Source organism: Dipodomys spectabilis, unplaced genomic scaffold (genome assembly GCF_019054845.1).
Source record: "Dipodomys spectabilis isolate Male_0828 unplaced genomic scaffold, ASM1905484v1 ptg000515l, whole genome shotgun sequence".
Classification (NCBI taxonomy): Eukaryota; Metazoa; Chordata; class Mammalia; order Rodentia; family Heteromyidae; genus Dipodomys; species Dipodomys spectabilis.
Genome location: NW_024871192.1, coordinates 2,807,512 through 2,823,730, shown reverse-complemented (window position 1 = coordinate 2,823,730; position 16,219 = coordinate 2,807,512).

The window sequence follows — 16,219 nt, the reverse complement described above, 5'->3', positions numbered from 1 at the left end:
TTATATTTCTGTGGGAATGTGTAATATTCATTGATTTAACAGTTAAAATTGATAACAGTTTATTCAAACTTGTATTTGAAAATTGCACACAACACAAATATACTTCCACTTTCTTCTACCACATAATTAAAATAACAGTATAGCAAAGCTTGGTGTTAGAGGCTCATGTGTAAAATCCTAGAAACTCAGGAGGCTAAGAACTGAAGATTTTGTTTCAATGTCAGTCTAAACAGACAAAAATGTGAAAACTTGACTCAGACATATACTAGATATTGCAAATAAGGGAAACCATAGGATCTATGTTTCTTTGGGCCTGGTTTACTTCACTTAATATAATTTTTCCAAGTCTTTCTATTTCCTAAAAAATGGGGCAATGTCATTCTTTCTGATGGAGGCATAGAATTCCATTGTGTATATATACCACATTTTCTTGATCCATTCATCTACTGAGGGGCATCTGGGTTGGTTCCATATCTTAGCTATGGTAAATAATGCTGCAATAAACATAGTCGTGCTGGTAGCTTTAGTGTGGTCTTGTTTGTGATCATTTGGGTAAATGCCCAAAAGTGGGATTGCTGGGAAAAAGGGAGCTCCATGTGGAGTCTTCTGAGGAACTTCCATACTGTTTTCCAAAGTGGTTGAACAAGTTTACACTCCCACCAACAATGCAGTAAAGTTCTCTTCTGTCCACATCCCCTCCAGCATCTGTTGTCATTAGAGTTCTTGATTATAAATGTACTCATTATCTTGCCCATGTAATTTTAACCCCTCTGTACAATATTTTCACAATAAAAATAAAAAATACAAAAAAATGTGAAAACTTATCTCCAATTATCCAGCAAGAAGGAGAAGGTAAAGATGTGGCTCAAGGAATAGTGTCATCACCCATGAGCAAAAAATACAATGGAGACCATTAAACATAGAATTCAAGTCCTAAAAATTGCATATACACAGAAGACAACAATAAAAAGTACTGTGAACATCAATAATGAAGACAAAATAGTAGAAAAGATCATGAGAAATTTTGTGTTAACATCTGGAGGACAGAAATCATTTGACAGAATTTTGATTCATGAGAGGGAAAAATCAAAGTCTCATTTGTACAATCTCATTGTATCTATTTGTGGTGAAACCTGGCTATTGGGTAAAATGTGGAAGTGTAGATTGGATTACCTGACAAAGCAGACATTGCCTGTGACTATGCACCATCCCACTCTGCAAAAATCTAAACTTGTGCTCGTTAATTTAAATAAAACCTCATGTTAGAGACTGTTTGGTTCACATAGACAAGGGTCCTTATTTTGAGGCTTCAGACCAGTGCTTTTGTTTATAAGCACTCCTGCTTTACCCCCCTTCCCTTGACTTACTTAGCTGGCACCAAGCCAAGACTTTGAACTAGACCCCACTGCCTTAATCCCTCACTTTCTCCAGCTAAAACTCATTTCACATGCTACCTATGTCTTAGCATTAGTTGTGTTCTTTCTAATCCCCACCAGAAAATTCTTATATACATGTAAATCCACTATAAATACCCTAGTTAGAAAGGTAGTAAGTGTTTAGCATTGGCTGAGGCTCTCATCTGTAGATTTGCTCCCTAATAAATCTGTGCTACACTATCTCTTTTCTCCATGGCTTTTGAGTCTGACAACTGATTGATTTGGTTTGATGTAATCCCATTTATCCAGACTTACTTTGATTTGTTGTGCTTCATGATCTTTGGAAGATTTGACCTATGCCAAGTGGCCCTTGTGTTTCCTGTAACATTTTCAAGGAATTTGGACTTACATTGAGGTCTTCGATCCATTTGGAATCGATTCTGGTGCAGGGGGATATATAAGGATCTAACTTCAGTTTTCTGTGTACAGCCAATTCTACCAGCACAATTTTTTGAAGAGGCTTTTGAGGAGCCTGAGGCCTTTGTGACTCCATCTTGAGCTAGATGTCATCTTCTGAAGTATGAGTTATGCAGCTGACCATGAGCCCTGCCTGGGAATGAACAGAAGAAGCAATTCCTGGACAATTAGGAACATAAACAATCCTTGGGAAAACCGCAGGCAGGCAGGTGCTGGAGGGCATGGTGACCCCTGCAGTCAGGCCACAGGTGGTGCTTGTTTAAGAAAGGAACCCTGCAGTTTAGCAAGTGTGTCCTTGAGACTCCCTGTGGTGCAAGCCAACCAGTTTAAAGTACTTCAACCCTCTGATCTAACCAACAACCTGTTTCTGCTTTGTAGTGTGCCAATCATACTATAGAATTGTATTAAGAGTTTCCTGTGATGTGTTATAATTTGTTGTAAGATGCTATGATGTATACAAAGTCCCTGCCTTCCCTAAAAAGTGTATAAAAAGTACTATAACCCTGGGCTCGGGGCCTCTCAGCGTCATGGGCTGCTGCCATGTATGTGGGGGGACCAAGTTCTAGCTTGCAATAAAGACTCCTTTGCTTTTACATTGTTGATGGTCTCTGGTGGTCTTTTGGGTAAGGATTTCCAAATTCAGTTTTACATTTGGTACATTGCCGGGAATCCCCCCAAAGCCCACCCAGACGCCTTAACCAAGGAGTCATGAGAAACCCGGCCGGTAAGTAGAGGTATTGCCATTCTGAAATCATCTGGTATTTGAGTTGCCTGCAGGTTCTGTATTGGGGTTGGCAAGAGGTCTTGGCAGACGTGCTATAAGACAGCCAACGGGGCCGGTGGGAGATGTCCCTCAGACCTCCTGGGGGGTAAACTATCCACTAGTGCAGAAGCTTGAGTCTGGCACTTTCTGACTGATAGTTTACAGGGAAGGCTATCCACTAGTGCGGGGTCCGGCACTTTCTTACTGACAGTCTACAATGCACATGCTGTGAACATGTCTTGTCTCAGGGTTCAGTGTTTTGTCTGTGTGTCTTTTGTAATTCTTGGAATGTTTCTTCTCCCAGATTCATCCTGATGCAAGGGCTCAGAGGAGACTGGCTAACACCCCCTTAATATCTGTTTCTCTCTAGCTCCTTCTTTTTTTATGAAATTGCCACTGACCACTTGCAAGTGGCACCAGCAAGATCTTAGCCTTGGGCCTTGGCCCAGGGGGTCTGAGTACGGGGGAGAACCTGTCAGTCTGAGGGGATGGCCACTAGGGACTTCTTTCCCTTGCCCCAAGATGACTGGGAATTCTCCTTTGCCTTGGAAGGCTCCTGGGTCAATGTTTGCAGGAATCTAAAAGAAAAATCCTCCCGAGGTGAGTAGAGGGAGATCGAGTCCCCTGGTAAGTGAGTGGTGCTGAGATGTCGCCCCATTCACTGAGACCTGATTTTGTCTTTGTGGCCACTTGTCTGTCTTGTTTACTTTGGTGTGTTTTCTGTTCTATGTTTTCTGAGGTAGGGAAGTTCTGGGTGAGAGTGGCAGGCTCACTCAGCAAACTCTGGATTCAGCTTGAGAACAGCACAGAGTTCTGGGGGCCTATTAGTCCCCAACTCAGCCTTTGGTTGTTGTTTTGTCTAGTTCCGTTTTAGAATTGGTACCAGTTTTAAATGTGAATCCTTGGTTTTTGTGTTTATCAGTGTTTTTGATATTTATTTGAACATCTCTGGGGGAATAAAAGTCTCAGCCTCTGGCTGGGCTTGGTCACAAACCTGCTAAGTCTCCTTCCCCCCTTCTTTGTTACAGCAGCCAAGAGGAGGGGCAAGGACAAGCCTCAGGTGCACCTTCTCCTGGTGGAGGCTGCTGGAGAGAGGTTAGGGTGTAGATAGCAGTGAGCCTGGTCTGGACTTTCAGCTGCTCCAGACAGCTTAACAATTTGTAAAGTGCTCTTGTCAAAATTGGGTAAAAATCAGGCCAGTTCAGTTTCAGGTGACCCCCTCCCTCAGCCCTCCTCCAACAGAAGGGATTCAAAAGACTGATTGGTGAAATCCTTGCTAAACAAGCAAGCCCTGGAAAAATGAAGCTCAACAAAGGTACTTCGTTTAAAAGAAATATGTCTTAAATTTTTTAAAAAAACTAGAAAATGTACCTACAACTGATTTTGATTTTTGTGTGCTTTAAGATCTGTGTGAGTGTTTTGTATGTGTTTATGAACATGTTCAAGATAAGAGTTGTCAGCATGCTGTAACAATGGGTGAGTTTAAGTTTAAAATTCAAAAGGTTATGAGGTTTGGACATTACCAAAAATTTTAAGGAATCTTCACATTGTTTTTAATGGCTTTTTAAGGATTCTTTAACTTAAAAATTAGAAAATCTAGTGTTGAGTTCTAATTTTATTCCCTTGTGGTCAGAGAGAATGCAAGGTTTCTGAATTTGGACGTTTGCTTTGTGGCTTAAAATGTGGTCTATTTTAGAAAATGTTCCATGTGCTGCTGAGAAAAACGTGTATTCTGATGCTGCTGGGTGAAATATTCGGTAGATGTCTGTTAAATCTAGTTGATCTATGCAGTTGTTTAGATCTGCGGTTTCTCTGTTGAGTTTTTGCCTAGTTGATCTATCTAGTTGGGAAAGTGGTGTGTTAAAATCCCCAACAATTAATGTCTTTGGAACTATGTGGGATTTGAGGGAAAGTAGTGTTTCTTGGATAAATTTGGGTGCTTCGTTGTTTGGTGAATAGATATTTAGAATTGTAATATCCTCCTGAAGGAGAGATCCCTCAATTAGTATGTAGTGACATTCTTTGTCTCCTCACGAATTTTAATTTGAAGTCTATTTTATCTGATATTAGGATTGCAACTCCCGCCTGTTTATGGGGGCCTTCTCACCTTGCACCAGAATCAACTCCAAATGGATCAAAGACCTCGGAGTCAAAGCAGACACTCTGAAAACATTACAGGATGCAATAGGAGAAACCCTAGGTCTCCTTGGCACAGGCTGAAAATTTCTTAATAAAGACCCAGAAACACAACAAAGCAAAGAAAGGTTGGACAAATGGGATTGCATGAAGTTAGAGAGCTTCTGCATGGCAAAGGAATAGCTAGCAAGATCCATAGAAAGCCTACGGATTGGGAGAAGATCTTCACTAGCCATATATATCTAATATATCTAATATATACTTAGAACTCAAAAAATTAAATCCCCCGACAACAAATCCTCAAAGAAACAACTGCCCAATAAATAAGTGGGCTAAAGACTTAAAGAGAAACTTCTCTGAAGAGGAAAGAAGTGTAGTAGGAAGACCCCCTCCTCAGGCAAGCAAGCCCACGTAGTCGTCTGGAGTGACAGAGCCCACCGCAACAAAGTTGTTATTAAAGAAGCCACTTTATTGAGAAGGTTCCTGCACTGACTGGCCAGGGCCGCAGCACAGACTCGGGAGCTGATACTGCGACCCCGAGCAGCCCATGTGCTTAGGTTTTTATTAGCAAAAATCACAAGGTGACGCCTGGTCACATAGGCGACCAATGAGATTTTCACACACCCAAAAGATTGCACAGTCATACCAGACCACACGCAGGTGGCCAGTGAGGTTACACTTTGTCACATAATGGCTGTTTAAACCATCCTATCACTTTTGGTTTAAATGACTTGCAAATTTAATGGTAAAGCGGAGCTTAAGGTAAACATACACAAAGGAGTTTAACATATACATGTGAAAAAGGCGGAGTTTATAGTAAACTCGGGATGTCGCCAGCATGCCAGCCAGCATGCCAGCATGAGCCGGATTACTGGCTACCTGTTTAATAGGTCAGTCTTTAACAAAACAATGAAGGTGGGTTAAGTTAAGGGGAGGGGGACCTAGAGGCATTCTTTTCATTGCAAGAGCTGGGCTGGTTGGAGCCAAGGTTTTTGTTTTTTTTCTATAATCCCTAAAACAAAAACAAAATCTTTAAAGAAGCTGTCCCAGCTCGAGTCTCCTCTCAGGGCCTAGTTCAGAAGGATGGCCAATAGATATATGAAGAAATGCTCAACCTCTCTAGACATAAAAGAAATGCAAATCAAAACAACATTGAGATACCACCTCACTCCAGTTAGAATGGCTGAAATCAAAACTCTAAAAACAACAGATGCTGGAGGGGATGCGGACAGAAGGGAACCTTACTGCATTGTTGGTGGTCGTGTAAAGTTGTTCAACCACTTTGGAAAGTAGTATGGAGGTTCATCAAAAGACTCCACATAGAGCTCCCATGTGACCCAGCAATCAGACTTTTGGGCATTTACCCAAAAGTATACAAACAAGACCACATTAAAGCTACCAGCACGACTATGTTTATTGGAGCACTATTTACTATAGCTAAGTTATGGAACCAACCCAGATGCCCCTCAGTAGATGAATGGATCAAGAAAATGTGGTATATATACACAATGGAATTCTATGCCTCCATCAAAAAGAATGACATTGCCCCATTTGTTAGGAAGTAGAAAGACTTGGAAAAAATTATAGTAAGTGAAGTAAGTGAAGCCCAAAGAAACATAGGTCCCATGGTTTCCCTTATTTGCAATATCTAGTATACGTCTGAGTCAAGCAGAAAAGGTCAGATCAGGTGATGTTAGGAAAATGACCCCTAAGATATGTATTCAAATGTTCTTTTTCTTTCATGTATTTGTTTCTAACGCATTTATAAGATTATTTCTTTGTTGCTTTGTATGTCCCTACCCCACAGTATAAACCCTGCTTTCACTGTATTTGATGTTGGTATAATTTGTGAAGGGGAAGGGGAGAAACAAGTCGTTTAAATAAGGATACAGGTGGACCCATTGCAACAATGAGAAGTACAAGTTGTCATGTGGAAAATGAACTTTACAACTTTGTTGCGGGGGGGGGGGGGGGGGTGTGGGGACCCCCCGGGAAGGATTGGGTGGGGAGGTGGGGGGAGGCTGGGAAGGGATGGAAAGGGGAAACAAAGGAGGAGGCTACAATGCTTGATAAGAAATGTACTCATTATCTTGTCCATCTAATTGTAACCCCTCTGTACAGTATTTTCACAATAAAAAATAAATAAAAATTAAAAAATTAGGAAATCTGGTATTTTAAAATCTAATATTTTAAAATGCATAAGGCTGTTTATACTGTAATCAAGATATCTGGCTTAACACAAATGCATTGGCTATTTGGAATTTAGTTCCTTGGCTAAAATTTGGAGATAAATATTAGAAATTTAAGTGTAAAGGTTAGTTTAACACTGTCAAAGATGTTACCTGTTCTGTCTGTCTAAAACTGTGTATTTCATTCGAGAACCAAGAGATAAGAAAAGGGAAAACTTAGAAACCAACAGAAGACCTGTCTTTAGGGGTGAAGAGTGAACAGGCAGAAGCGCAGTTCAGCTGGTCATGCATGGTGGGACAGGCCCTAAGGAAGTCCACAGATAATGGGACAGGCCCTGGGAGGAGTCCATGCATGGTGAAAGGGGGCAAGCTGGCACAAAGGCATTTCATCTAACACTAAAGAGTTGGCTTAGGTACGTCCCCTTTCCATAGGAGGGGCCAAGTGGCCCATCTTTGTTCTGTCCCTTTTCCCTGCAGATAGACACTGAAAACATGATTGTTAAAATGAGTGATGTGATGATCTGATTAGTATTGCTAAAACTGCCCCTTGGACTTAAAAAGAGGGTTAAAAAGTTTATTTGCATAATGTGACTTGCTTTCAATGATGTTCTACAAGTAGTATATGTTTCTAAAAGTCATAAGGGTGTTAAGTCTAGCTTCTTGGTACAGTGATGGTGATTGTAATTCTTGCATTAAGGAAAAATTGACATTTAAGTTTAAAAGTTTTAATGTGTATCTGTTTTAAAACAAGCAGCCAAGAGACAATGAATCACACTTTGCCTCAAGATTTTAAGAGATTTTTTAAAAATGCAACTAAAAACTAATGTATAGAATATTAAAAAGGAGATTAATAGGAGGCTTAAAAATTAAGGATGGATTTTTGGATATAAAGTTTAAGAGTAAAATTGTTCTTAATATTTGCCTCAAAGTGCACAAAAGGAAAAATTAGGATTACCAAAATAATTGCTATTCTAGTTTGCTCTTATAGGTTTTTTTTTTTTTTTTTTTTTAACAGTTTCCAGCAAGCCCAGAGCAAAGTACAGAGGATTCTTACAAGTTTGTTAGATGTAATTTTGGCTTTTATAAGTTCCAGGTAAGAGCATGCTTAAAAGCTACTTCTATGTTGACCACCTTGTTGCTTTTAATTGGAGTAAAGTGGCCTTCTATAAGACTCATTGATCTGCAAACTGGTTCGAAGCCAGCCCGGGGAAGAAAAAGGTCCCTGTGAGACTGTCACCTCTAATCATCCAGCGGAGTGCTGAAAGAGCAAGCAAAGTTGCTTTGGGACTCAAAGTGGCAGAGTGTTAACCTTGAGCTGTAGAGCTGAGGGACAGCACTCAGGCCCTGAGTTCAAGTTCAGCGACCAACTAAGGGAAATGCCAATGAGGCATTTTTTCCAGTGTGGAGAAGACACTCCTGGAACAAAAGCAATGGTGGAGCATCCAGAGGCAGTAAGCCACTGCTTGGATGGCGGAAATGTCGGATCCTTGAGTCATTTGTGCATGGCCCTTCAAGAATTGATCAGCCAGGAGGTCATGCGAAGACAGTTTGTAAGCATGCCTAATGTCCATGACTATTTACCTCGTAAGGGACAGGAACTTGCCATCCTGTGATAGTAGTAAAAAGCTAAAGTTATAAAATGTGGGGGATAGTTTAAATCCCAGCCCTTGTATGTGCCAAAAATTCTAATTGGCAGTAATTTTTGAGCTGACACCAGCTACATGAAATTCATCTCCTCAGGAAAAAGTTTGTAAACCTGTAAGTGTGTTTCTATTGATATCTCTCTGAAGGTCTGCATAGTTAACTTGGGCATTATTAGAGACCACATTCCTAAGCCATCCAGAAAGATGCTTTTGCAAACCAGAAGGCTAAACAAGCTACACTGCTGTAGCCAGAGAAAAGATTTGTGCATTTGCCAAAAGTTAAAATATTGTTCTTTGTAAAGTAGGCTAAGGTTATAGGTTCCTGGCTAGGTAGGATCAACACCCCTGAGTCAGCTTAAAGAAGTTACAGAAGATGAATATTCACCCATCTTCTGCTTTTAAGAACAAGGGACCAGAGTCACTTTAAAAAGTTGTGGCCAAATAGACAGAAGGAAAAGGCATGAGAAATAGTACAGGCCTGAGCCCTCTATAACTGCCTAGAAAATCAGCCTTATTAAAAGAACTATCTAGTTTAAAAAGTTGTCATCTTGGTAAATTGTCCTGGGCTATTGTCTAAATAGTCTTAAAAACTAGTGGGGTCACAGCCTGCCAAGCTATGCAATGTATCCTTAACCAGTCTGTGTAGGAATTTGCAGCCCAGCAGGAGGTGTGACAGTCCCTTGAAGCCACTGAAAGACCCTGCTGCTGCTGCTACAGCTTGACAGTCCCCTGGAAGAAATCTACATTGTTACCCTGACCACCTCCACTGTGAAAAAAGTAGAGTGAACTGCCTGATTCCATCACCTGAGACTGCATCCTGGTTGAAAGCTGCTAAAACTAAGATCTTGTGGGACATTCTTTTGGGTGATATCAAGAAACCTTCTCTATTCCCATAGTGGATATTGGGGGCAAGGATCACTGGCATGCTTGCCTTAGGCACTTCAGTGCATAGTGACTGAAAATCCACTCTATAGTCACAGCCAAGTTTGGCTCTGGTATGGTAATAACCTGAGTGTGTTTTCAATACAGGTAGTAATGAGACCCAGCCTTGATCTTAGACTTAAAATCTAGCAAGCTTCTGCATCCCAGTGGTGACTTGAGGCTGCTCTGAGATAACTTGGTTCTGCAAGCCAAAGGAAAAATGGGCATTTTAAAACTCTAGCCTTAAAGAAGTTCAAGGAATTGCAAACAAGAGGAGGGTAGTAAAGAAAGCCTTGGGAAAGGAATTGGGAAAAAATTAGTATCCTCTTTGGATAAAAAAGGATTTGAAAAGTAAGGATTGTCTTAAAACATTAAATCATTGGAGTAAAGAAGACAAACCTCAGACAGTTTACGTATGTAGTAAATGGTATGAGTATGTCTTAAATTGGACCTTCATGAGTACTGCTGGTATAAAATTAAGTTAACTGATATACGGAGTCAGGACTGGTGGAAAAAAATGTAAGAGCCTTTGGTACTGTTAATTTTGTTACTCATAGTTGGGTCCAGTGTTGTAAACCGGCTAGTGATATTTGTTAGAAAACGCATTAACAGTGTACAGCTGATGATCTTAAAGGCTCAATATCAACTGGTACCCAATGGAGAACATGATGTGTGCCCATAAGGACCATGATTGGTCCTTAAGGTGCCTATCAGAAAGGGGGAAATGAGGAGTCTGAGGCCTGAGTGACTCCATCTTGAGCAAGATATCATCATCTGAAGTATGAGTTATGCAGCTGACCATGAGCCCTGCCTGGGAATGAACAGAAGAAGCAATTCCTGGACAATTAGGAACATAAACAATCCTTGGGAAAACCGCAGGCAGGCAGGTGCTGGAGGGCATGGTGACCACTGCAGTCAGGCCACAGGTGGTGCTTGTTTAAGAAAGGAACCCTGCAGTTTAGCAAGTGTGTCCTTGAGACTCCCTGTGGTGCAAGCCAACCAGTTTAAAGTACTTCAACCCTCTGATCTAACCAACAACCTGTTTCTGCTTTGTAGTGTGCCAATCATACTATAGAATTGTATTAAGAGTTTCCCGTGATTGTTATAATTTGTTGTAAGATGCTATGATGTATACAAAGTCCCTGCCTTCCCTAAAAAGTGTATAAAAAGTACTATAACCCTGGGCTCGGGGCCTCTCAGTGTCACGGGCTGCTGCCATGTATGTGGGGGGACCAAGTTTTTCTAGCTTGCAATAAAGACTCCTTTGCTTTTACATTGTTGATGGTCTCTGGTGGTCTTTTGGGTAAGGATTTCTGAATTCAGTTTTACACTGTCTTTCTTCCATCCTGTTTCTGGCTCCCTAATCAAAAATTATGTGCCTGTAGGAGTGGATTCATTTCTGGGTCTTCAATTCTGTTGTATTGATGGAATTCCGTGTTTCTATCGGAAAGAATAGCACTACCCCATTCCTGAGGAATTGGAAAGACTGGAAAAAAATGATATTAAGTGAAATAAGCCAGATCCAATTAAATATATACTGCATGATTTTCCTCATTTGTAATAACTAGAATATGTCCATAAATCTACACGTTAAACCAATAGGTAGTAAAAGACAAATAATTATACTTGGACATGAATAACTAACAGCAATCTAAGCATTCACATGGCGAAAACAAGGGCAGCTATTCTTAGGAGAGGATCACAATGGCTCAATACCTATGTACATAGGACCATATTGCAACGAACTCTAAGAATCAATCATGCATATGAAATACATATATCTGTATATAATTTTAATAGATGTCATAAAAATAACCGACTTCCCTGTAATCTCAAAGCAAAATTCTAGGTTTAGAAGATAAAACTGAGGAATGTTTTCAAAACAAAAACTAAAATATATAGAGGAAAAAGTGGGAGAGAAAAGATAAGATGAAAAGTACAGTAGCTATCTGTTGAAGAATTCATAAAAAATTTCCAAAACTATACAAGAGAGCTGGGGTACAGCTCAGTTGTAGGACTAGACTAATATATACAAAGCCATGGATTCAATCTCCAAGAAGGCATAATAAGGTAATAAATAGTAATAATAAAATAATTACTTGAAATAAATGCTTTCAAGTTAGAGAGGCCTGATTCCTAAAACAGTATACAAATTACTCTCAATTCTTGTATCCAATGACATAAAACTACAAGAATGAAGAGGAAATAGTTTTCCTTTTCTATCCTTTCCTTTAGTTTTCTGTTTTCTTCTTTTCCTTTTTCCTTTGGCACTACTGGTGCTTGAAATTGCTAAGGCTCTGACCACTTTAGATTATTTTTCAGATGAGGTCTTACTTCTTGGCCAAGCCTCCTTTGAGCAATAATCTCTTACGTATGGCTTCCACAAAAGTGAGATAACAGGGAAATTACACTATATCTAGCTTTCTGTGTTTTTATAGTTTCTCACGATTTTTTTTTTTGTCAGAACTGGCCCTGGATGTTGGTGTTCTAAAGATCTGCCTTCTAATTAGCAAGCTTGGACTCAGACTATTTTCCAATGTAAACATTCGATATTGACTTCTATTTTCTAGATATCATTAAATTCTATTGAGCTTAGTATGGATCATTATGATGTTATAAGAAGAACACAGAGAAATCCCTTGAATATTTTCCCAGTTTCTTTAAATATTTATAGAATGACATCACAAGTAGGACATTAATATTTCACAAGTGCCTTATGCAGACTTCAGTTACTTTAATTATTTTGTGCACATATTAAGTCCAAAATAATTTTATCAACTCTATATTAATATATCATATTTACAGATAATGTTTCTTTACCAAAAATGAGTCTGTCTCATGCTTCCCTTTTATAATTAAACCCACTACTTCTCTTTGTCCCATCCCAAACCTGTTTCAACCTGGCAACCATCACATTTTTTTTCTCCGACTTCTAGCTCATGCAATAAATAAGCTTTTAGAATTTCCTTCAAATCTATGGTAGATTATTGTCAGTTGTTGTATGCCTTAATAATGTATTGTATTCCCACGAGTTGCCTTTGGTTCTGTCATTATAGAATGTAGCACAATTCGTTTCCCATTCACCTGAAGAAAGCCTGAACTGATTTCCATTTCTTTGATTAGAGGAAATAATGCTGGTATAAACCTCTATGTTTTGGCCTTTGGGTGAATGTTACATTTTATTTCTATGAGACAAAGCCTGAAGAACTCAATTCCTGTGCTACTGTGGGTTGTTGCATAGTTCATATTCTATGAACCTGTCAAAATGTTTTCAGAAATGGCTTTCCCAAAGACATTCCTGCCAGCATCCAGTTTCTCTGTTTCTTGATAGCATTTAGTATGGACATTATTGTATTATGTGAAGTAATTCTCATACATGTTTTATAATGTCATTTTAGTTTTAATGTGCATTCATTTGATGACTGATGATGCTTTTCTTGTGCTTATTTTTCACAAGATGTATTTTGCTGGTTTTTAATCGATTTTTTTTAACATTAGGTTTAGAGCATTTTACATATAGTCTACATTTGAGGCACTCTTCAGGTACAGGATTGCAAATATTTTATCCTTGACTATGGGTACCCTTCATCATCATTACCATCATCATAATCATCATCATCATCACTATTAGTATTACTATTATTAATTTTGTACATGTATGTATGGTCCTGGGGATTGAAATCAGGGCCCCTGAGATTTGTTGCATTTGTTAACAATTTACCATTTGAGGGGCTGGGAAGGTGGCTCAGTGTAGAGCGCTTGCCTTGCATGCATGAGGCCCTGGGTTCGATTCCTGAGCACCACACAAGCAAAAAAGAAAAAAGCCATAAGTGGCACTGTGGCTCAAGTGGTAGAGCGCTAGCCTTGAGCTGAAGAGCTGAGGGATAGCACCTAGGCCCAGAGTTCAGGCCCCAAGACTGGACCTAAAAAAATAAAAATAAAAAAAGTAAAAAAACTTCTGGCTTTTTTGCTAATTAAGCAGAGATAAGATTCTCCGGGACTTTATTTTGTGGGCTGCCTTCAAACAGTAATATTCAAATCACAGCCTAGTTGTGATGAGATACATGAACACCCTGCTCCTAAATTCTCTTCACTATTTGTATATGAGACTAAATTATTTTAGACTTTTATTGAGTTTTATTGAGTTATACTATATCAAGTTTTCCTTTCCAATAATTTTAATGCCATATTTAAGTATACTTAAATTGTCAAGACATCTTCCTTTGCTTTATATTTACATCACTCTTTTGTTTTATGTGCCACTTTCAAAACCTGCTTGAAGATAATATTTGAATAAATTGTTATATTTAAGTCAACCTTCACTTTTTAATTCTCCCCAATACTGTCTAATCTATCACCACTTATTAAAGAGAATGTCATTCCACAAGTGTTTGGTTTTAAACTCTTATTAAATATTCCTTGATAATATGTATGTGGCTCTAGTCTGGTGCCCTCCAGACCCATTGAGCTTTGTAATCTTTCCTCTACAAATATAACAATTTTACACTAACACCTTTAATATATTCCAGTTTATTTTCTTTTGTCAATGAGTCAAGAGTGCTGGTCAGGTGTTTTAAGAAATTGTCATAAACATAAATAAAATTGTGAAGCTGGGCACTGTCGGCTCATGCTTATAATCCTAGCTGCATAGGAGACTGAGATCTGAGGATTGCGGTTCAAAGCCAGCTTGAACGGGAATGTCTGTGAGATTCTTATCTCCAATTAACCACCAGAAATCCAGAAGTGGCACAGTTGCTCAAGTGGTAGAGCACTAACTTTGAGCTGAAGAGTTGAGGGACAGTACCCAGGCCCAGATTTCAAGCCCCAAGAATGACCAAATAAAAGGAGGGGGATGAAGCAGGAGACAATTAAATATCTTTGCTCAAATGTATCCTCCAATCCACAAAAATTATATGTCTCTATTTACTTAGATTTTTGCCTTTATATTCAGCATTTTATAATTTTCAATGATACTGGGTGAACAACACTGAAATACATTTTGACGATGTGTGGAGATAGCACAAAGACATTAACAGAAAACAATTGAAAAATAAGAGGCAATGGGAATGGAGAAAGACAGAAACAAGTTAATCAGGCCCTTGATCAATATGTGCATGTGCAAAATATTTCAATAAGATTTCTTCGTACAATTAATATGCACCAATTAATAAATACCTTCCAAAGGCATTGGTATTCATGTATGACATAAAAGATAAATACAGCTTCTCTGGTGAAATGAAAAAAATATAGATGAGAAAATACATAATTACAGTAATTGTGTAAACGAACTAAGAAATTTGGTCAACATTCTGAGGGTTCATGGTTCATTAGACTAGAAGTCTATTGGTGTCTAAGATAATACTAAAATGTTAGACTTGAGCCTATCTTTAAGACTGCTTAATGCTAAAGTAAAATCAATAAAGGACATGTTTGACAAATAAAGTAAAATGACCGCTTATGGACAAATGAAAATAATAATATACATATATGTCTATATACATGTATGTACACATCTGTATATTCATTTATATGTATAAATATATAGTTATTTGTATATATACACATATAAATATGAAATATGCATAGGTACACATAGTATGTATACATATACACTTATTTAAAGAGACTTGAATCAGAAATATATTAAGAGCATATTAATGCCAATGAAAAACTTTAACCATCCTGAATATGTTATCCAAAAGTCCAAATACATATCTCTATAATAATATACCAACAACCAAAGAACATATTAAAAGATCATAACATACCTAGACATTGCATACATATAGAGATTAGTGGAAATAGAAACAACAATAAGATAGCACTGCACAACCATTATGTAGGAATTGGAATCCTTATACATTGTTGCTTAGCACTTAAAGTGATATAGTCAGTTTATTAAACATACTGGCAATCTTTAAGATACTACACATATAGTTGCTCTATTATCCAGCATTTTTTTTTTTGTCGGTCGTGGGGCTTGAACTCTGGGCCTGGGCGTTGTCCCTCAGCTGTTCAGCTCAAGGCGAGCGCTCTACCACTTGAGCTACAGCGCCACTTCCGGTTTTTCTGGTGGTTTATTGGAGATAGGAGTCTCACGGTCTTTCCTGCCCTGGCTGGCTTTGAACCGCAATCCTCAGATCTCAGCCTCCTGAGTAGCTAGGATTACAGGCGTGAGCCAACAGCTCCCGTCTTGTTTTTGTTTTTTTTGAGTCCGGTCGTGGGGCCTGAACTCTGGGCCTGGGCACTATCCCTCAGCTCTTCAGCTCAAGGCTAGTACTCTACCACCTGAGCCACAGCGCCACTTCCGGCTTTTTTTTCCTTTTTGCTTATGTGGTGCTGAGGAATCAAACCCAGGGCCTCAGGCATGCAAGGCAAGTGCTCTACCACTGAGCCACCTTCCCAGCCCCCCCCCCCCCCCCCCCCCCGCTTTTTTTAAAGCATTTGTTAAGCCAACACTTTATTATATAATACAGAAGTTTTAGGGTTTTTTGGCCAGTAAGGAGGCTTGAATTCAGGGCCTGGGCACTGTCCCTCAGCTTCTTTTTTTGTTTGTTTTTTTTTGGGTCCAGTCGTGGGGCCTGAACTCTGTGGCCTGGGTGCTGTCCTTCAGCTCTTCAGCTCAAGGCTAGCGCTCTACCACTTGAACTACAGCGCCACTTCCCGCTTTTTTCTTTTTGCATATGTGGTGCTGAGGAATCGAACCCAAGGCCT